A 23,792-nucleotide genomic window follows, 5' to 3' on the forward strand; every position below is an offset into this window, starting at 1 on the left:
TAAGAATAGCTTTAAGCTTTGAGAAGCTCACAGGGAAGTGATATAAAAATAACTATGCAAGGTTTGGATAGGAAATCACTTAATACAATGCTCTAGACCTTATCGCATTGTTCTTGACCGGATAGCTTCTGCAGAAGAGCTTCACATCTATGTGTAACTCATGTTCATGCTTTTTTCTCCCATGCTAATGAGTTTAGTGTTACTGGTGTCACGTAAATAGTTTGGATCCAGCAGTGTAGCTGGTATAAGCTGGTATATATTTGGATCCAGCTGGTAGCTAAGTATAAAAGCCTGCAAGTACAAGTTTACAACAGATTCAAATGCGAGCAAAGAACCCGCGTGATGACTCAAGACATACTTAGGAGCTGTATTTCTACCCTCCCCAGTTCTTCTTTGTTGCGTGAGTGGGAGGAATAAAAAGGCCAATTGACAGACTTGAGGTTCAGACCCACCCTTCAGGGTGCTTCTGTCCAGCAACTGTTATTTTTTAGCCTATGGGGATATGGGGAGCTGAGCTCAACCCAAAGGCATTCAGCAGGCTTCTGGTGGCTGCTTGGGTCAAGCACAGAAATTTGGGGTTGGTGCTGCTGAAAAGCAAGGTAGGAGCAACCAGCAGAGAATCCCAAACTAACCCCTTGGCTACTGAAGTTAGACCGTACTGGTTTATATCAACTACTTTCTACCTTCCCCCTTACTAGAGGCATAGATTGGGGTGCACATGCACAACCGGCGAGCTGCTTTTGAACAGCTCTAGCCATTCCCCAACCATTTCACTGCATTTCACTCTACCAACCAACTGGCTGGAGCAGCAAGTCCATAGCTCCACTTGCTCAGCTCCAGATCTGCTGAAAGCTCAGGGGTGATTCTTCTTGCAAGGTAGCCCAAATCACAGTCTGCCACTGGAGAGTGGTCTTGCAGTATCAGCCCCCTTTATAAAAAAGCAAATAGCAGTTTTTGTTAATGTCCATCTGTTTTTTGAAATCTGCTAATGTAACAGGTGATAAATGTTGATGTCCGTCAAGACAGCACCATGGAAAATGAAGAGTTTTGCTGTGTAATCTCTGAGGATTTGAGGATTTGAAATAAAGTGGTGATGCAATTACTCCTGAAAGAATAATATTTTTCATTAAAAGCCTTTTTAAAAGCAATAAGAGCTCAAGGCCGGAGACGACTTGGGATGTTGTTTATTAAGAATCCCTTAAAACATGCTCATTTCAGTAACTCTGGTACTTATTTTGGAAAAGATTTGAATATGAAGTAATAAGTGATATTGATGGCAGAGCTTGAGCAATGTCAAGGTCTGATCCCTGACTTTTCCAGCAAACGTACAGGAAACAAGGAGATGTATACAGTGTTCAGTAAGGGAGATTTTTCCAGTTTCACTCCTCTGAGCTGCCAGGCTCAGCTTTTTGCCAGCGTGGCTGGACAGAATGGTTTGAAGGACAAAAGTAAGAGTAGAGAGCAATGACCACAAACAGGGTGGAAGTCTTCTCCAGTCTTATATAATGTTCTGTAACATAGAATCATAGAATCATAGAATCATAGTTTGAGTTGGAAGGGACCTCAAAGATCATCTAGTTCCAAACCCCCTGCCATGGGCAGGGAAACCCTCCCCTACACCAGGTTGCCCAAAGCCTCATCCAACCTGGCCTTGAACACTTCCAGGGATGGGGCACCTACAACTTCTCTGGGCAACCTATTCCAGTGCTTCACCACTCTCTGAGTGAAAAATGTCTTCCTTATGTCTGATCTAAATCTCCCCTCTTCCAGTTTAAAGCCATTGCCCCTTGTCCTATCACTACATGCCCTTCTAAAAAGTCCCTCTCCAGCTTTCCTGTAGGCCCCCTTTAAGTAATGGAAGGCTGCAATAAGATCACCCTGTAGCCTTCTCTTCTCCAGGCTGAACAGCCCCAACTCTCTCAGCCTGTCTTCATAGCAGAGGTGTTCCAGCCCTCGGATCATCTTCGTGGCCCTCATCTGGACTCGCTCCAACAGCTCCATGTCCTTCTTGTGTTGGGAACTCCAGAGCTGAACGCAATATTCCAGGTGGGGTCTCACGAGAGCAGAATAGAGGGGCAGAATCACCTCCCTCGACCTGCTGACCACGCTTCTTTTGATGCAGCCAGGATACGGTTGGCTTTCTGGGCTGCCAGTGCACATTGCCGGCTCATGTTGAGCTTCTCATCCACCAGCACTCCCAAGCCCTTTTCCTCAGGGCTGCTCTCAATCCATTCTCCACCCAGCCTGTACTTGTGCTTGGGATTGCCCCGACCCACGTGCAGGACCTTGCACTTGGCCTTGTTGAACTTCATGAGGTTCTCACAGGCCCACCTCTCCAGTCTGTCAATCAAGGTCCCTCTGGATGGTGACATCCTTTGGACAGATTTTTTAAAAAAAATCTCTGTGTGGGTAACTGTCAAAGAATTGTATCATGTGACACAAAATGTGTCTGCATATGTGTGTGTTTCCACACTTTAGCTCAAGTGTAGTTCTTTAGTGAAGGGTCTTGCAGATTAAAGATATGGATTAGAATCTACATTTTCTTTTTTTCACAGTGGGCAGATTAAATATTCAGATTTGACACACATGGAGAGGTTTAAACTGCAAACTCCAACACGTTGTCTTGATATACTTGTATCTGTATAAGCAAAATATTAAATAAATTACTTGTTTGAAGAGTGTGCAGAAGAGAACTTGATCGAGACTTTTGGAAAAGTGGGTACATCATATGTATTCTAGTGCGTCACCACTGAAGCAGTGACACTTGACTTGTTCTGTGAAAAAGGATAATTAGGTCCCGTCTCTGTGTATAGAAACTCCTTTGCTCTTAGGTGGTTTTTGTGTAGTTTTCTGCCCCTTGGAGTGTAAAATTCACTGTTTTCCGTGATCAATCAATGTAAATAAATGTAAGCCATGGCTAGACATGTATATTTGTTTTGCCAAATTGTATCCAATGCTGCTGAATTTAAGCCAAAAGCTTCTATGAAGACTGGTTTTCTATGTGTCAGGGTGAAAGTTGCGTAGAAAGTCAGAGTAGACATGACATGATAAACACGTTCAGGCCAAACGCTGGTTTCATAAATGATTTTAGCATTTTCTGGATATCTTTTAGCCAAACTAGGTGAGTGGTAATTGAGATGTTTATAGTAGCTTTCCCCACAGCCTCTGATTTCTGAGAAAAGAAGAAAGAAATTACTCTCATGAGGTCTCCGAGTTACTGTTTTGATGATTTACCAGTTAGTGCTCAACTGGTCTCCAGTGAGGGGGAGAGAGAGTTTGCTGTTTAACACTGACAACGGGAATAGCTCCTCATGAGCAGATGGAGAATGTGGGGAATAGCAAAGGGGCTGGGCTTGGACATTTTTAGGTATTACTTCTTTCTTTTCCCCCATCAGTAGAAGTCTTGAAATGTTTTCAGTGTGTTTTCCTAATTCATTCTCGCTGTTTTTTTTTGTTGTTTTTTGTTTTTTTTTTATATATTTTCCTTCTCCCTGCGGTTCATAGGATGTATCAGCAGAGCTGTTGTTAATATGTCAGCATATGTTGCAGGGTAAAACTCGCAAAGACTCAGTGGGACCTGGATTTGAATGCTGAAATAAGTGATGATCTAGTAAAAAAAGTCCAAGGTGAGATCTGAGGGCTGACTGCGTGTGTGATCCGTACTTCAATGTGTACGGCGGTACAGAGACTGTTATCATCAATGTTTCCTGTGTGCTTAAGCGTGTTAAAGATTATAAGGAACCGTAATGGGGACTGAGAAAGTATTTAAGACTGGTTCCTGCTAAACGGGCCAGCTGCATGTTGTAAAAGGTTAGGAAATAGAAGTAGGGTATGGTGTCGCATGAAATCAGAGTCTTAACACTGGCAGAACCTCAGAGCTTGTGCTGTGGGTTCACTGAAATGAAAAAGGGAAAGGGACATTGGGGAGGAGATATGCAAATGGGTCTGGTGTGATCTGCAGGAAGGACCAGATCATTTCTCCATGATCATCCAACATTTAACCAGATTCTGATGGAAATTCATTGTGCAAGCAGTAACTGTGCTTGGCCACTCTCTGTTGCAAACATTCTGGGATTAGCTGTCGATAATGGAGGGTCCTGCCTTTAGCTCGGATCACAGTGTGTTTACTGGAGATTGCTAAATGTGCTGGTTTAATTAGGACTCTGCTAATGGTTGTTTTATACTTCTATTGATGGCGTGTTGCTTTGAGGGATGCTAATGTCTAGTGGGAAGCAGGTGACAACTGGAGGTGTGAAGCAAGGTGCTGTCATTGGTGGATGGCTTTAGAAAAAATGAAAATCAAACCCCTCAACTCTTCAATAGCTGCCACAAGCTTATGTACTTCAGACCTTAAAAAAAAAACCTGACAATTTTTTCTGAAGGTGCAGATTCCTATTGATTCAGCAGCTGGATCAAATTACATCTCAGATCCATTTATGAAAGCTGTCTATCTGGAATCTGACTTTAAATGTGGTGATCACTTGATTTAGGCTAGCATGGTTTAGTTTATATTTCTAAAGCACACTTTAGTGGTGTACTATCACTAAGTTTTCCAGATGATTTCTGCAACTTGCTATTTAACAGCTTTCTATGTTGAAAGCTCTTTGATCTTCTCATAGATTTCTGCTCTTTTCATGCTTTGGATATGGAAGGGGAATACTGACCATGTTATGCTTGAATTAGGTCATACCCTTGTGCAGTTCCTTTACAAAAATACTTACAATCTGATAAACTACTTATCCTAAGAATGCATGTTTGGTCTGTTTGCAATATGTTGATGAGCCAGAAAGTCTCCAAGGAATTTAGGACATTCTCAGCAACAAATTTATCCAACCCTGGAGAAACAACAAAACTTTTTCTTTTTTGCTAAAATATAGAAAAAATTATTTTCCATTCTTATTCATCATATAGTTTTAGAATGGCTTATTGGAAAACCAGAAATATATATAGGTCAGCTGCGTACAGAGAGATGAGTTTTTCCTTTCCAAGGCACTGGCCATTCCTTTACTTAGGGTTCATAAGGGTCTGACTTTTACTAGCACAAGAAGTACTTCACAAGCACTATTGTTGGGTTTTTCCTTACCGTGTACCTTATTTGTTGTTTGTTGTTTTTTTTTTTTATAGTCTGATAGCTTGGTTGAATCTTGATTTCTTTAGGTAAATTAAGTAATTTTTTGTAGAAAAAACCTTCCTTTATGGAAATGGATGCTGCTTTGCAAAAAGTAGAATTTGCAGACTACTTTTTCAAAGAGCATATAATTTAAAAATATCTACTTTGAAAACTCTACTGAGAGATGAGGAGAGAATGGAAGACAAATGCCCACATGAACAATTGATATTTTTGCTAACTATTTTGTGTCAAATAAGCGCAGTTGTCCACATTCTTGAAGGTGCACATGGATTACATTCCTGCTCTCTGGAAGAATTCTCTAGTATGACTTGGCCTGCCCCTGCAGTGTCCATGCAACTGATCCATGTATTACGACACATGTGTATATATAATATATACGTTTATATACATTACAGGTACAAATGTGGTTTGCTCCGTCCAGCTTATCCAAAGAAAGGAGATAGAAGTGGATAGAATGCAAAGTTACTTTCCAGGATGTCCATGATAAATTGTCCAAGTCTAGCAAACTGTGATCAGTTTTCTATTGACTGCTTCTGGCATTTTTCTCTCCAGGCTGCTCCCTCCTAAGGCTACGTGCTCTTCCTCTTTCTCTGTCACATAGCTTTCTATTAAATCCAGATGGAATAGGGAAACGCTTGCCTAAGTGAGTCAGCAGCACTCAGTGAGTTCAACAAATACTGAAAGAAATTGCATGTACATGATGCTTGCGTCTTAAAATTTCCTTCAATAACCACGCTTGTGACAGCGGAGGTAGGACACACAGCAGAGAATAGTGACTAGGTTAGGGATTGGTTCGTTCTCCAAAACTGTTTTGACCAGAGCTAGATAATCCTTGAATAAAATACCATCTACGTTGTCTTAGTAACAAGGAACATTTAATTGTGGAGGTGAACTAGTAAGAACAGGAAAAAGAAATTTTTGAGAGACCTACTGTGGGCAGGTCTGGGAGAAGAAAACATTGTTAGTCTTAGACTAGCAGATCTTTTGCACGTTTCATGCTTGGGAGTACTCAGTCTATTTTGCTACTCTAAATCCAGCATGCGTTTTTCTTTTTGTATTTCGTGTCCTTCCTTTTTTGCCATAAAAGTCCCTGTCTTCTTGTATTCATGCCTTTCAAGCTGTAGATTACTGTATCTCTTTAGTTGTCATAGAGCCAATGTCTTAAAAATCCAGTTCTATTTTAGTCACTCACTATGTATCAGTCTCTCCAGCTCTCTGATCATTTTTACTGTTTTCTGGACACTTTCCATTTTCTCTCTCGGTCTTTCTGATAGTTATATGGCTATAACTGCATGTAAAATTCCTGGCAGGCACACAGAGAGTAAGGTCATCTACAGATAGATTTTCACCTCCCTTCTTTTTGACATGATGTGTTTGTGAAGACAGCTCAAAACTTTTTTTTTTTTCTTTTGCAAACAATGCATTTAGTTTTTTAGTGTGGGCTCTCAGGCATTATAGCTTTAAGATTAATCAGAATAAATGCTTGGCCTCCCCTCTTTCTGTTTATGCCAGCTGAAGGTCTGCCCCTTTTATTTTCTGTAGACTGCTTCAATATATATATGAGATTTTGTAAATTTTTTGTATGAGTGTGTGTGTTTATATTCCTTCATTGATGCTATGTATCACTTTCCCATGTCTTGATTCTTTTCCTCTTTGACAAAGAATCCTATGTAAAAACTCTCATCTTCCAGTGAGAAACCTATTAGTCCTGCAGCTGAAACAAGTCAGAGCTCCAGCTTTTCCAGCTGAACCTTTGGGAATAAGGGCAGAATCAGACTTAAATGTGAAAGTACTCGATGACTGTATCCAGGCTATATATGGTAAAACAACCCAGGCAATACTCTGAATTCTAGGCCACTCCTGAGACTTAGCCCCATCTTGCCCTTTAAGGCAGTTTTCCCTCGACCTGAGCTCTGGTTCCTTGAAAATCCTGCTCAAAGTGGGCCAGGCAATGCTCTGACAAGGTTCCTGGGACTCCTCTAAGGAAGCATCTGCAAAGCATCTCTCTCGTCTCCAAAGTACAAGGGCAATGAAGGTGCATGTATATCTACATTTTGTTTTGGAGACTATATAAAACATATACTGGGCACTCTGAACCTTTGAATATCAAGTTTATTAGACAATATTGACATATTATACTGAGAGCGTGGCAAGCCTGAGGCATTTCTTGGATTATGACTCATTCTGTTTTCCATTTCAGCAGCTCCAGGTTTATTTTGGTGCCTTAACCAAGTATTTTAGGTTTGTTTAACTCTTTTCGTTGTAGGCTTTCTAGTTTACTTCAAATTTGTTAGTAAAAGAGAATCAAAAAACAGGAGAACACAGCTTTTGAGGACCTTCTGACATCATTATGAATGTACCAGTATGGCCATCTGAACACTGAGAGCTGATAGACCAGGACTTTGTTTTTCTCTCCATATAACTTCTGGCAAGACATCTGTGCTTTTTGTGCTACATTGTCTTTATCTGTGTGACTCATTGCCTTTTCATTGCGTGGGAATGAAAGGATGCAGTTTTGTCAGGCTCATGTTTATCAGTCCTGTGAAGCATATCAGGGAATTCACTTGCGCCCAGTGTGCCATTTCAAAACCTGTTAGTGTGTGCTGCACAACGCTGCACACGTAGCTTCCAGCTATACCGTGAATATTCAAAACTTTCTGGCAAACTCTCCTTTTCTCTCAGATTAATGTTATGGTCCACATCCTGGTGGCATTGTATGAGTACCCAAATTCTCAGAAACAGTATATAAAATCTTCTTAGTAATTTTGTTTGCCTCATTGGTATAGACTTTGCTTCTTGAATTGATTTACAATAAGGAAAAGAACTGTTTGCCATGCTTGGTAGGAAAAGCCATGAGGAATGTGAAAGTTGTTTTAAACAGATTCTGCCTGTTGTGTGTGATAAGGTGGATACATCTTGCACCTTCACAGTGAGTTTGAAAATACAATAAGGACTCGGGGATCACCACAAAGTCTGATGAAAGAGCAATATATCAGGTTGGGTTTTTCTGCTTTTCTCTTGCTCCAGTGGAGATATATGTTGCCCAGTCCTTGATTTGCAGCGGAGCAGGTCTATGGTGTGGGTAGGGTCAAAAAAACCACCACTCTTCTCCTAGCTTGCTGCCTGCCCATCCTGCTGTTAGGAAGCAGGTGACTGGTGTCACCATTGTTTTGTTGCCTGGGATGATCCTTGTTAATGCTGGGAGGAAAGCTGAGGTGCAAAGGGACACAGAAGAGTCCATTGCTACCCACAATGAGTGCATAAGATGAAGCACAAGCCTGCCCGGAACTGTTACCAGTAGAAATAGCAGTGCAATATTTAGGGCCAGGCATTCTGCAGATTGGCTGGGATGTGTTTTACTGAAAATGCTCAGTCTGCCTGGGAAGACCTCCTGTGAGGCTGGCTTGGAGGGATCTTTGAAAAATAAATGAGAATGCAGTTGCAACACACAGGCTGTGCAGTTTACCTGTCCCTCTCATAGGTGTCAGAATTAAAAAAGGCTCACCTTTGCCTGTCATACATAGGATGCAGATCATTCTGATATTTTCAAAGATATCATTTTAAGACAGGCCTGTGAGAAAATGTCTTTTCTGTTTTGTTCCATTCAGAGACATTGTTTACAGATCACTGTGACATGAAAGAGCATGTATTTACAGAGTATTACAGAGTATCTCTGACAGAATATAGCTGAAGGCAATACAATCTGGAGAAAGATGCCTCATAAATTCCACCCTATCTCATGACCCATCCAGCAAAGGTGGTTTTGTTCAGACACTGATCAGAACCCAACTATCATCATGTAGTCAAGGAAGATTAACAATAGACAATGCAAGCATTTACCCAGAGCTCACCAAGGAGTGGGCGGAGAGCAAAAGTCTAAAGAAAATTCAGGAATGGAGCTGAAGCCTGACATGATTAACAGAAGCATGTTTTTGTAATTACTATGTTCTCAACAGCTGAAATCTTTTGCTGCTTGCTAAGTGCTCTGTAGAAGTCAGTTGGGCAGCAGGGAAAGCTGGCCAAACATTCCAATGTTTGCAGAGAAGTGCCACATGCCTCCACTGCGGGCAATGTTGGAAGATGCTGCAACGTTATTTTTCCTGTAACGTCTGCAAACTATGACTAACAAATAAAGAATCAGAAGAGTACAGTACTGGCTCTGCCATCCTTCCCACCGATAAACTCGCTCTCTCTTATCTGCCCTGGCAGCGTGTGTGCTCTGGGCATCCACCTCCTGACGGCTGCTAAATGTCACTGCGAGAAAGCAGACGCTGTGGCAAAAGCAGGGAAGCAGCACAACTCAAGCTGAAATGGTAGGGAAGGGGTGAAAAAGGCAGGGAGAGGAGAAAGCCTGATATCAAAGCAGCATTCCCTTTTCGCTTTATACAAATCTCCACTAATAACCTGTATAGCACGAATTTATAGAACACAATCTGGATGTAGAGGAATTTTGCCTTTCATATGTTGTGAATCTAGTGGCTTTTACACACAGTATCCAAAAGAAGCTGAGCTCTGCCTAGGTTTTATGTTTCCCAGGTACAGAAGTTACAGGAACAACGAATCTTATCTGTGTTTTTATCGCAGCATGCCTGGCAGGGATATGGGGGCTTGGCCTTTGGAGTCTGTGCATGGCTTGGCCAAATACTTCATGTCAACTGAAGTTCAGGGAAAGCAAAGAGAGATTCAGCACAAAGAAATTTTTTACATTCTGGGGCTGCCCTTTTGCAGGTGGAAAACGAGGTGGCTCTGTCTTTCAAAAGCCTGAGGAATGGAGAGGTTGAAAGGCTGAGATCACCTACCTCTGCTCTTTGCTATGTGAGACAGACTTATTTGGTCTGATTTCTCTGTGAAGAGGATTTGAAAGATACTGAAGTAGAAATCCATACAGTAAAGACTCCTGTGAAAGAGGAAATTTGTGGTTTATTACTTGTATAATGCAGTAATTGAGGTTAACTACTGAAATAATATTTGTTGCTCTATTAATGGTCAAAGAGCTTGACAGTGAAAATTAGCCATTAAAATAATATTTCTTATATTCGCACTAACTTTCAAAGCAGGATGTCAGCTCTGCCAGCACCTCAGTTGACATCACTGAAGACCTGCTCCTGCACAGCACCTCTCTGCAGTCTGAACCGAGGAGAACTGGGGACAAGTATGGTAGCTAAAGCAGAAATTGGGGCCAAGTTGCTTGCTGTGCACAAGGCAGCAGTGAGGTCCAGTGTTACCAGAGAAACACTGATCTCTACATTCTGATTTTGGACAGTAAGAGAAAGGAAAAATAACACTAAGCATTTTTGCATTAAAATGTGCTTAAGTGTGCCCACCTCTGTTAATAGTCTAGCAGGTGAACTTTGGAATTAGTGCTCTATCAAAGCCCAGTTCCCTTGCTACTAACCTAATGGATACTGGTGGTTTTTGAAGAGCTCTGGGAGCAGGTCAGATTTGATAGTGACTATGCTAACATCTGTCCGGGTGGTTGGTTAATCATTTTAATTCCATTCACTAGGTCAGAATTAAAGATTGAGGACTCAGTGCGTTCATTCAGGAAAGGCGGCCTCTCTGTCTGCCAACTCCATCTACCAGCACAAGTTTGAAAACAGAAGTTTTTTCCTGCCTCCAGCATGACAGGCAGGTAATTGTTTTGGGTATGCCAAAAGGTCAAGTTTAGCAATTTCTGACCAGATAAGAGAGACATAAATATTGTTTGATGGGAGCTGGCCGAGTGCCGACCTGCAGCACGGTTATTAATCGGAGTTAACTCTCGGGACTTAGCAGAAAGGTTCAGCTACTGCCAGGAGAACAAAAAGTGACAGCTTTGAGGGTGGCTGTTGTGTTCCTGGTTCCTCAGCACTCATTTAAAAGGAACCCTTATTGTTAGTGATGGGGTTATAATTTCATTTTGTGGAATGTAAACATGTTTGTAATTTTTTTCATGTGGTTTTGTGGCAGCATCGGTATCTAAAGTTTGGTTTATATGAGGTTTGATAGACTGCCGTATTCATAGGCTTCTTGGGTGTTGGTTTGGTGTTATCAGCTTTTATTTGGATGAGCCATTTTAGCTGAAAAATTGGCATCTTGCATACTTGTGATAAAACTAGGTCTTTTTTAAATTTTCAGGTGGGAACAGTTAGATTATTTGTATTGTGTGCCGGTAAAAGACACAATATCCTACTTCTTCCCTCATGGTGGCTGGTTAGGGCACTTCCCTATGGTTTGCAAGCTTTAATTTCTAGCTTCCTGAGGCTGAAAAAGCTAAGAATGCAGAACCCAGAACCCAAAGCTTATTTATAGAATGTTTCTACTAACCACAATGATATTGTGCGAAAGTAGGCAGCACCGCAGACTATTAATATATGCTGGCTGCAGGGATATCTACTTTGCAGATTGCAGATATTTTAGCTGGAGGTAAATCAGCTCAACTCAACCAGAGAATAATTCTTCTTTAGGGTGAAAATAAATAAATAAGAGAAGCTAGATGTCAAAAGTAATCTAATAATATAATGCCTTATTTCCACTTACAGGAGCAGCTTACTGTACTTCTAGCTTAAAAATTTAGCAGGAGGTTTTGTTTAGACTGTCAATTTGTCTTCCTGCTAAGCAGCAAGGGAGACGAACTGTACCCAGTTCCTTTTGGAACCACCTTCAGGAAAAAAATAATTTAAAGAATGAAGAAAACCAAATATGTGTCCAAAATGCTGCCTTTCACAGCCTCAGCAGAGTCTTCAGTACAATGACTTTTACGTCCTGGTGCCCAGATTTCTTTTTGGTCCAATTTCTTAATATCTTGGTTTACAGCCTTTTGTCATCAGGCAAGGAAGCAGAGAAAACTTATTGTTCCCAATTCCTTGTTAGAAGAAAGAAAATGTAGTTGTCTTTATGAGTACTTTCTCTCTGTTTCGTTGCAGAACATGAATCTAGAACCTGTATAAACTGTCTCAGAGTAAAAAAGTGTATTGTACACATTTCATTTCATTTTCCAGTATTATATGGTGGAGATATACGGATTGTGCTTTAGGAAAGCTTTTAAAAACTGACTTACCTCTTTTTTTTTATATAAATAGCCAAGCTAGAAAGTCATCATGGGAAATGAAAATGGTATGAAGCATGCCAAATACTATTGCCTAGTTTGATTTTGCATTTCTGTTGACATTATCACTAGAACATCACTATTTTTTTTTAAATTAGCTTGTGTCCTGCAGGATAAGATAGTAACATACTTCCCTTTGGCTTTCAAGCTGTAATTAAGTTGTGCTTAGTTTATCGTTTCAAAGAGGAGAACTCCCTACACAATTCTCTGTATCATGCATAAACACAGATTCCTGTTTATTCATACTGAGAGATCTGTTAGTACTGTATTATACTAACATCTGCATCTTGAAACAAAATGCACTCATTTTAAAAAATCCATGAGTGAATAGCATGTGCAGTCAGGTTTATGGAATATTAAGCTGATGAAATGAAGGTCAAGTGTAAACAATCAGGATAAGCCACCTGAGCTTATTTAATCAACATTCAGAAAAATGTGAACATGTTGGGGGGAAATATTCCTATATGTTTTGACACATTTCTTTGTTCTTCTACCCATCAAGATACAATCCCTGCACAATAGAAGTCTGGAGGTTGTTTAATGTCTGAATAACTGAGAATAGAATAAGGGCTATACTACCTGTTTATGTGTCTTCTATCTTGGATCTGTCAAGAATGTGCTGCAGCTCCCATCCAGACAGCTTAGGTAGGCTGCCTTCCAGTGGGAGCCACGTCGTGATGGGGAGGGAGACAGGGCAGCCCCAGCACCCTCCCAAGTGTGTACTAGGTGTGTGGGTCCTGCAGCTCAGAAGCGCTTCCAGCTCCCATGGGTGAGACATAACTCTTGTGAGCTGGATGCAGCAGGACTGGATGTGGGAGGCAGTGCTGGTGCAGAGTGAAAATCTCTCCATTCTCCACAGGCTGCAACAACAGGAGTGACTTGAACTGCAGCTTTTGCATTGAAATGAACGCAGGGGCTGTCCCTGTCTATTATCTTGATGTAATAAGGTCATGTGAGAAGTCAGAAGAAAATCAAGTGGCTTCGTGAAGTGGCTTCATGTCCTATGATGGAACTCTTTGGATTTAGTGTAAGAGATATGGCCATGCTTAAGTGCTATCTATTCTAAAGAATCTGCTTTTGCAAGCAAAGTTTTTATTGAGAGACAACTGAAAAACATTTTCAAGTGGTGGTAAATGCTCTATGAATGCATGTAGCCATATCTGAGAATAGTTGTATTGAGATGACAACATTAAAGTAAAATACTGAACTGGTGAAAGCCAGAGTGTGAACAGTGGCTTAAAAATTATTTTCTAGTGAGAAAATGAAACATAAATTCCAATAACTGGAGAAAAGAGAAAGCTTTCTCCAAATGTCTTTATTGTAGAGTGTGTGTCTGTCTCCATGAAACAACTTTTGGAGCCACTGGAGTGCTATGACATGCAGACCCCTCCAGCCCCAGCATTCCCTATAAGCATATGTTTAACCTAACATTTTACCTAGAACTTTTTCACTGTCTGAATGCTGGCAGTATTTTAGCATCTGTGATACTAATTTATATCTATGGAATGTTTTCAACAGTTTGATAAGAAAGAGCTTCAGAGTTGTACAATATGAGATGGCCGTGTAACTTTTTCAAGGTCCTGTAAAAATAGCAAATCTACATTCTTCATTAAATTGGGGCATTCCTTGAGCAGACATTGCCTTGCTTCATAGTAAATCAGCTCCAGTACCTTTGGTACACATGAATTTACCAAGAACATGTCTCTGAAAGGTCAGCGAATTGCTCAGTTCAGTCAAAACATCTTTCCAAGTTTTAGATTGCACAAACTTTGGTCTTGAGAAAGGTCCCCTTGAGTGATTCCCTTTTCATAAAAAGTTGTGTTGATTTGCCAGTGAATTTTCAGTATGTTTCTTCTTGAAACATGTTGCTAAGGCACACTTTCTTGTTTCGTAGTCACCATTTGGGCAACACTCACCATGCACTGGGAAAATCACTTTGAGGAACATGGGCTGCTGACTAATCCAGCACTGATGAGCTGCTGTCCATGACCACCTGTAGCACAAATGTGACCACAACAAAGTGGGAGGCAACACTACTTTATTTAGATTTTATTCACTGATTGAGACAAATATTTCATTTTTAGCAATGCCGTGCTTTGTGACAAAGAAATCCCGGGTCCCACTTCAGTCAGTAGAAAACACATCTGGCAGTTCAGTGCTGACGCTGTAATCGTTATTTCCCAATGGCCTGTTGCAGTATTTTCCAGGCTCACATTGTTCGTGCCTTAATCACTTCCCATCTTAACTATTCCTGCTGCCACTTTTGTGCTCTTAAGTCTCATAGCTTCTCAGCATCCAAAGTTTAGTGGCTAAATCATGGACTTACTCAAGGAAATTGAAATGTCCCACCCTTCTCCTCAGTCACCTTGCACCGGCCTTCTACACAGCTTTAAGGACAATTCAGACTTTGCCCTTTGTCTTCCAAACCTTTCCTCTATAAGCTGAAATACGATGTCTACTCTGTGATGATGACTTTGATCAAATTTTGATTGAGCTATTCATAATGTTCAAACGGGCCAAATGCTACCACATTTCATATTTTAATTGGGAATAATAATTCTCATGAACTACAAACGTTGCATTAGGCAACATTGTGAGAAGGAGTTCCTCAAGGTATCTATAAACACTGTCTTCTGGACATGGAGAGGTTCTTCAGAAGGTGATTTGGCTAGTTATTTTAGATGTATATTTTATACTTAGGCTAAAATGCTGTTAGGAGCCAATTTCTCTCCCTTAGGAGCCCATTTCTCCCCTTGACAGAAGATAGTGTAAGGGACAGGCTTAGCATAAAAACCAGCTGTTGTATAGCTGGTTTCAGTCATGCATTGTCTTCCATGGTTTTGTCTGTGTAGTCTTGGGCTCAGTCCTGCGTTGTGCACTGTGTGATCCTGCCCAGAGTCACTTTGATTTCAACAGGTGGTGGCTTTGGGCCACAATCAGAGTTGCATCAACCAAATTATTTTTTGACTGTATTTCACAAAATGGAGACATTCAGCAAGCATAAGTAAATTTAATGCTATTTTGGTAGGAAATACAGAAACAAATTGATTCATAGCAAATAACAGGAAATTTTAAAATTCTGTGTTTATGGTTTTAAACGTTTTGTATAATTTTCCACAAAATAGAAAATCTCATTCCTGTAAAGCTCTGCTCAGGGTACAAACCTTCTCAGATGTTTGTTTTGCTGTGAAAACCATTGACAAGTAGGACTACACAGAATTTGGTACAGCTTACTGTAGTTACGCTGCAATTGCTTTGTAGAACTTTTCCAATCTTAAAAATGTTTTTAAAAAATAGGGTATATCAGGAAAAAAAAAAAAAAAAAGAAATCCATTTGCATTTTAACTCCTTCTGTCAGCAGATTGTGTTGCATTTCCCTTGGTTTCCAGTCTTCAACCACTGTTTCTCAGTGCTCGTTTCTCCCTTACCTCAACACTTGTTTGTCACTTAGTCCACGATTTTGTGAACACAGTATTGCAAGCTAGATGTTGATTTACACCCAGTGGTTATTGTTTGGTAGTTGCCTGTGTGCACACACCTACCACATGTAAATTAAAGGTATTTTATCAAATTTCTAGCAACACCTAATCAATTAACCAGTAAAAAAAATTGTAGAAATAATCAGTGAAAATGGAAAATACAAACTTAACTGTGAGAGATTCAGAAGCTACTGGATCATTAGGCTGTACAAGAGTCTTAAAAGGTGGCAGATTGTAACAGAATGTAGAGATTTCCACTTGCTTCCATCATCTCGTGTTCATGAAATTAGTCATCCCTTGCTTCCCCTAGTCCTGCCTTACACAATAGATATAGAGGAATCCACTGGGATAACCATGGAGTTCCAAACCATTGAACTATATTTATTTAGATTATAAAAACAAAAGCAGCAAACCTGACTGATGAACATCACAGACTGAAGGAACAATGCCTTTAGAAACATGCAAATAGATTTCCTTTAATTCTGGAAGGAGGTCTTTGAAATAAACAGCGTGGTAAATTATTTAGCCTCTATTTTTTTGGAGGTTGAGCTTGCTAATGTTCCAGATGTGAGAGAACAGGAAGTTCTGTCATTTCCTCAGAATATGTGATGTGTAGAGTTTGTTGTTTTTGTTGTTGGTTGGTGTTTTGTTTTGTTTTGTTTTGTTTTGTTTTTTACTGCAGATTGATAAAAATAATAAGAAAAATAAAGCTGTCATTCCCTGACACAAATATGTTATGGTATTAGTATTATTCATGACACCATTTTTTCTGACTTTTTTTTTACTTTTTGCTCAGTAACAGAATTATTTTCTACATCATAAAAGTCGATCCAGCAACAGAGACCCATTTTTACTGCAAGTGGGATGAGAAACCATTAGGATGATATTTTGAGAATATAATTACAGAATATGAAGTGCTGCTAATAATAATAAAACAGTATTACTAAAACAATGGAATCTATGTTGACTGTTACTGATGATTAGTAGTACATATGTGGAAATATATTTTTGACTAGAAGTACTGTAAAATGTTGTATGGCATCATTGATCAGACAGATTTATCCATCAGTTTGTGTGATTAGCAAATCTGTGTTTGAAAGGAAAAAGAATATAATTAAAATTTCTATAGATAACTGTAAAATTGTTTCCAGTCTGATAGCAGCTAAAGTAAAGTTCAATCAGTAATTTCCTCATGTGAATGGTGATTTTTTTCAAGTTTTTCTTGTTCTGTAGACTCAGCTCTTCAGTGCTGTACACTTTTCTTAAACATAGAAATTACTACAGTAAACTCTTTCCCCCCAATATATATTCCCATTTCTATGCATGTAAGTTTTATGTATTTTTCTTAAGAAAAATAATGAACGTGAGAAATACAGAACATCATCTTTTGCTCATCCTTTTTAGAGTTCCAGTCTGCACTCTGACTCTGGTTCTGTCAGCAGAAGGACAACCTCAGGTCCTAAGTTTGCACAAGTTAACAGAGAAAGCAGGACAAGCGAATCTGTGGAAGAGACAGCACTGTCCTCAGATGTCCACAGGATATATTCAGTATTATAAAATCATAGAATCAGAGAATGGTTAGGGTTGGAAGGGACCACAAAGATCATCTAGTTCTAACCCCCCTGACATGGGCAGGGAAACCCTCCACTACAACAGATTGCTCAATGCCTCATTCAACCTGTCTTTCAACACTTCCAGGGATGGGGCATCTACAGCTTCTCTGGGCAACTTGTTCCAGTGCCTCACCACCCTCTGAGTGAAAAATTTCTTCCTTATATCTAATCTAAATCTCCCCTCTTCCAGTTTAAAGCCATTGCCCCTTGTCCTATCACTATAAATCCTTGTAAAAAGTTCCTCTCCAGCTTTCCTGTAGGCCCCCTTTAAGTAATGGAAGGCTGCTATAAGATCACCCCAGAGCCTTCTCTTCTCCAGGCTGAACAGCCCCAACTCTCTCAGCCTGTCTTCATAGCAGAGATGCTCCAGCCCTCGGATCATCTTCGTGGCCCTCCTCTGGACCCACTCCAGCAGCTCCATGTCCTTCTTGTGTTGAGGACTCCAGAGCTGAATGCAGTATTCCAGGTGGGGTCTCACGAGAGCCGAGTAGAGGGGCAGAATCACCTCCCTCGACCTGCTGGCCACGCTCCTTTTGATGCAGCCCAGAATACGGTTGGCTTTTTGGGTTGCAAGCACACATTGCCGGCTCATGTTGAGCTTCTCATCCACCAGCACTCCCAAGTCCTTTTCCTCAGGGCTGCTCTCAATTCATTCTCCACCCAGCCTGTACTTGTGCTTGGGATTGCCCCGACCCACGTGCAGGACCTTGCACTTGGCCTTGTTGAACTTCATGAGATTCTTACAGGCCCACCTCTCCAGCCTGTCAATGTCTCTCTGGATGGTATCTCTCTGGATGACATGCCTTAACAGAAGGCAGCAACACAGTATTAAAAACAGTTAAAAATACTGTAATTTGATGAGTTTTCACTCTGTATTTCTTTGGAGTCTGATAATTTTACTGATTCTGTAAATGCTAGGAAATCCTCCAGGAAAGGTAAAACTTGAATTATGCATGAATTCACACATCCTGAAGAGCAAATGAGGCTAGCCAACATCTTTCAAGAACATCTTTCATTGGACTGTATTTTTAAAAATACTACATCCTATTAGCAATCCCTGTTTGGTCTTAAAATATTTACATTCCAAGATAAATGTTGACCTAGTGAATAAACAAATTTCTGTGAATGGTTTTCTAGATAAAGACACAAGTGAATGTCCCAAACACAGGAATCAAACTAATTCACCAGTAAAGATTGCAGAAGAGGGATTCCCTTGGATCTAGTTAGATTTAAACCTGGTCATTATCAAACATCATTGTTTTAATTTGATCTACTGAAATATACTTATATTGTGTTTACTTTAACTGTCATTATTAATGATTAGGCATGCTATGGCTGAAGTTATGTGAATTTTGAGCAATACTGATGTCATAAGAATTCAAAATCTAATTCAGGTACCAGTTGTGTGGAGAAAGATAGGCTATGGTCCTGTTAAGGTGCCAAGTCTGCAAGAATGTCATCCTGCCTTTGTGGCCAACCAAGCCTGACAGTAGGTATGTGATACCACAAATAAAGCAGCTGTGTGGAAGAATATCAAGAAGAGGCTTACCAGTGCCCAGCAGGAGCTATACTGAGCCTTGAATTTCATAGAACCTGAAAAAAATCTAATATCTGTCTGTAGTCCTGTAAGTGTATGGGCTGCTTTATTATGGAACCCAAATTTTATTTTCCTCCACCAGCGGAAACTTCAGACCAGGGCAATTCCATGTTACAGGGTGATAAAATGATCATGCAAACAAGTTGGAAAGGTATGTAATAACTCTTATGTTACACTTGAAGAGAACAGAATATCAATTATGAGTATAAATATCACTTAATAATTCAGGATTATTTCAAACAGTGTACTTACCTGCAGAAAAAAATTTACTTAAAACACTGCAACATGGCAACGCATTCAGATTTCTCTCTGATTCGGCTCAAAGAGACTTGTGATCTGAAAGGCACCAGAACTCCTTCAATTTGCTGAGAAATATTTTGAGAAATATTGAGTGCCAGACCATTTATAAATGAATGGGCTATCAATAAAGAGTCTATCACAAATTACTTGGCTTCCAAGAACTTGCTGATAGCCTACTGAAAGTTGCGTTGCAGTAAAGCAAAAGGGGCACGCACACCTGGCAATAAATACTGCTTTCTTGTCATGAAACAGAGAAATGCAAGAGATAGACATACGTTTGGACACTTGGTTCTATCTCAAACACTGTCTGCAGCTGCACTGATCACTCCAAAGACTTCATAAAACTGAAGTTGTTCCCAGTATTGGATATCAGCAGTATGGATACGTCCATACTTGAACATACATTGAGTTACTTTGTGTTGCTTCATAAAATAGGAAAGAAACTGAGCCGCAGCGACATAAACTAGGATTAATTTAGGGAAATCAATGACATTACTCTGAAGTTAGTGCAACTTGCAGAATAATTTGCTTCCCCAAAGGTCCACTTTTAAGAACTGCCTAAAAAACAGGAAACTATATTCAGCAATCCTGAAAAGACCTTGGACTGTAGCAAGGAAATAAATAGCTGCTTTCCACTCGAAGTTGTTGGCTGTGCTCGCACATTGTTTTTTGGCTGAGTAACAGTTATGAAGAGAGGAATATGTTCCAAATGCAAATAAAAAAAATGCCCTTAGGATGTAGGCATTTTTATCGCACTTTGGGAACAGTGCATTCTGTTTTAGATATTAAAAATTCAGCATACAGCACATAGTTCACACCTAGTCACTAGATTTCTAGTGGTTTCACAATGGTTGACCTAAACACCACTGTGCATGGCAAGGATATAAGGAAAGAAAGACTTGATGGAAACTAAATGGCTCCTAAATGATGATCTTCACAGAATTTTATGTATAAAATTCTCCTTCTGTTCCCAGTCCTTCTCTTTGTGAAGTCAGTGGCAAAACTAGTGACTTCAGTGGTATACAGGCAAAATTCTTTGCTCTTAGCACATTATCTTGGAAAAGTCTCTGTGTCTCAGACGGTAAGATATGTTTTATTACCCTGCAGAAGAGGATGAAACACCATGAGTCAATCACTAAATCGTATTATTGTTATGAAATATAAGGTTCTGCAAGCCCTGAATCGTTAAAAAAATAACAAGGACACTCAACAGGATTTTTGCTAGACAGTCAAAGAAGAAACTATTTAATTTTTAATGGAACTGTAAATTTATTATCAATTAGATTTCCAGGTCCTGTTTAAAGAACAATTGAAAAGTTACTCATGGTCTATTTTGTTCTGATTAGGAATGGACTGAAATTTTCTGGAAGAACAGTTTTCCATGAGAAAATATGATCTAATGATACTGAAAAATACCTGAGAAGATTTATATTTAGTTGAAACTGCTAATGGAAGCCAGATTGGCTTCCAGATTTTCATCCTGCTTGTTGCTCCATTCACTTTGTCCTATTCACTACCTCTTCAGTGGCTCTATTGAGATAGAATAAAAAATTTATATGTCTTTGCCATCAAGGAAAATTTTATATTTTCCATTGTATCATCCAATTCAGAGAAGAAGTGGATATTTGATATTTAGTTTTAGAGGGTTTATTTTTATTTTACAGAAAGGAAAGTGCAGGTCCCACCCCAAAATATTTACTAATCCAGAATGTTAAGAAGAGCCAGGTTAAGAAGAGCCAGGACGTTCTGAACTCCCATCCTATCTTGGCTTTTAATCTCAAGTAAAACCTTACAAGGAGGTAAGAATGAAAAGTTACTGTCAATAAATAAAATTTGTTTTTGACTTCTTTCTCTCAGATTTGACATTAGTGCAATTATATTATCCTTTCTAGAAACTGATGTAACTGTGTGACTTTCTGATACAAATGTTGCTTTGTTAGATAAACTACTATAATGTGCCATTAGAAATTGTGAAGGCATATAAGCACAGAAAGCTTTATCGGCATTTACTTTTGGGCAAGTTCCAAAAGACATAGATTCTAGAAAATGATCACAAGACAGTTGACTTTATGGCTACTCTGAGCTTTCTGTGAAAGGTGAACCAGCTGCTAGTATTAATGATGGAGCTGACCCTTGCCTGGCAGAGGCTCTTACCCTCGATTTGATCAGTGAGAGCAAAAGGTCATGTGTTAATATTGACATTGCAGATACATTTTGCTCATGGTTTCCCATCTTCTCCTCTAGCATTCTCCAAAGTTTGCCTTAAAGCGATGTCTGAGTCTGGACTTCAGTATGTGCTCAGGCTCATGCCTTTGTACAGCATATGAGCAAAGTCAGGAATATTAATGGCCAGACTCTCAATTCAGGCACCTATGTTTCTTTATAAACCCAATTTAAGGAACTAGACTTCCCTGGACAAGTAATGTAAAGCCTACCTGGGCTGTGTAGGTGCTCAGACGCTTAGCTTAGACCCAAAAGCTTACTTGGGGACCTTTAGTGGCATTGCTACACGTGATGAGACCACGGTTCTTGGCTAAATGAATCAGTCCAGGGCTTTTCTCTGGAAGAGCTTCATTTACTAGAAGTGATCTGAGCACGCCTGATTCATCAAGGGATAGCAATAAACTACCTAGGGAAGAGGGAAAGGCAGTGGCCATGTTGTCCTGATGACCTGGGGGGAAAGGACTTGCCTGGGTAGTGGAAGATGTGATTCAGTTTCCTCCACATCCTGAGGAAGTCTCAGCCCCCTCCCGTTTCCCAGTCTCCACACTAGACTGGGATGGGTTCACACTCCATCCTTCCTATTTTAGATAGACTGCCGGTAGCCCAAATGAAGAAATCATGAACCCAAAGAAAAGGTAGACAAGAGGGCTCCCGTGTGGCTTGATATGACTGGTTCAGTGTCACATCTGCTATGTGTCTGCTCTTCTGAATACATCCACTGTCAGAGGGATGAATGTGTTCATTTTGGCCCATTTAGCAAATTAGCAAAAGTTATAAATAATAGTCACGACATGAAAACATGAGATGACTAATAAATTAAGATTTTTTGGTGAGAATGTCAAAAGGCAATAAACATTTTTCAGAGATAAGAAACGTAATAAGCCTCTGGACTGCCATTAAAGGGCAGTGCTAAGGCAAGCGCGAAAGAAAACACTTGTACACACATCTTCCAAAACAGAGAGGCTAAAGGGTCCATGCTTCTCATAAATTAGTGAGACAAGAGAAACTCGTGCTGAAGAGAAGAAGAGGGAATAAAGTAGAAAAAGGTTGTCCTTTTTGGACAGTTTATTTGCTGGGATTCCTATTCTTTTCTTCATCCCTGTCCTTCTTCCCTTCTGTTCCATCTTCCTCATCAGAGTGGAGCAAGAGGTATTGTGATTAGTCCAGAGCATGCAGCAACTTTAATCTTAAATGCCTCTATGTGTTTATGCATGTAGATATATTCATGCACTTGTATAAAATTCCATCTGATGCTGACAAAATACATCCAAAGGAAGGACTGATGGTATTTCCTCCTTTTGTTCTTGAGGAGGGTAAGACATTTTTTTCTGCACACAAGTGCTCCCCTGTCCCTGATGCAATCACTTTCAAAATGTGCTGTTCCACCCAAATGAAGATTGCATCCTACTTTCCTCCTCTGGGGACTGCAAGCTTTAACTTTTAGGGCTTGTCCCTACAAGTACAATCATTACTTCCCTCTGTCTCCATGTAGCCAAAGAGGGGAGAATCTGGTCCTGCATCCATTGTGTGTATCCTGTGCATCACCCGCAGTCAACTTGAAAATCCAGAGTACCTCTTCAAACCTGGATGGAACCTCAAGATGAGTAGGGAGAAAAAAAATCTGTAACTTTAAAATTATGTTTAATAAATAATAAAACCTTTACTCTGAGAATTTGGTGTTGTTTTGCAATGTCAGTCTGTGCCGTTATCTTTAAAGCTAATGTCTCCAGGGGCCGCAGAGGTAGGTACTGAGCCTGGGGCTCTTTCTGACTCAGAAAGGCACGGGGCCAGGAAAAATGGTAGTTCCCAGCCCTTATTAATGAGAGCATGGGGAGATCCTTCTATTTACAGGATCAGAGACCAGCTGACACTTGCTCTGGCACTGAGAAGATTGTAAGTAAGGATCCTGCTTCTGTGAGTTCCTGAGCACCTTCAAATCTCTTTGACCTTGATGAAGAGGAAGTAGAACTTGTAAATATAACTGTCTGAAGATTCACTGTGAAGTCCTTATATTCACATGGGACAGCAGTGAGAAATGTCAGGAACTTGAGCATCCTCAAGATACCATGACCTCAGGACTATTCCAATCAGACACTTTTTTGCTGAAGCCAGCATAAATATTTTTGGAGTACAAAGTTATGTTTTTCTTAAATGACCATCAGAAGAAATGGCCTTGTGATATGGGTGAAGTTGTATTGAATGTCTCAGATGATGAATGATGATATTATATTGTATTCAATTACATAGTTCCTGAAGAGGCATAGTCAGGCTACAGGAAGGGTATTAGCTTGGATATTTGTTACTGTTTCCTTTTCATATTATGAAAACAAAAAATATGCAGACATAAAAAGATATGGTTAGT

This window comes from Tauraco erythrolophus, chromosome 4 (genome assembly GCF_009769465.1).
Source record: "Tauraco erythrolophus isolate bTauEry1 chromosome 4, bTauEry1.pri, whole genome shotgun sequence".
In the NCBI taxonomy this organism is placed as follows: domain Eukaryota; kingdom Metazoa; phylum Chordata; class Aves; order Musophagiformes; family Musophagidae; genus Tauraco; species Tauraco erythrolophus.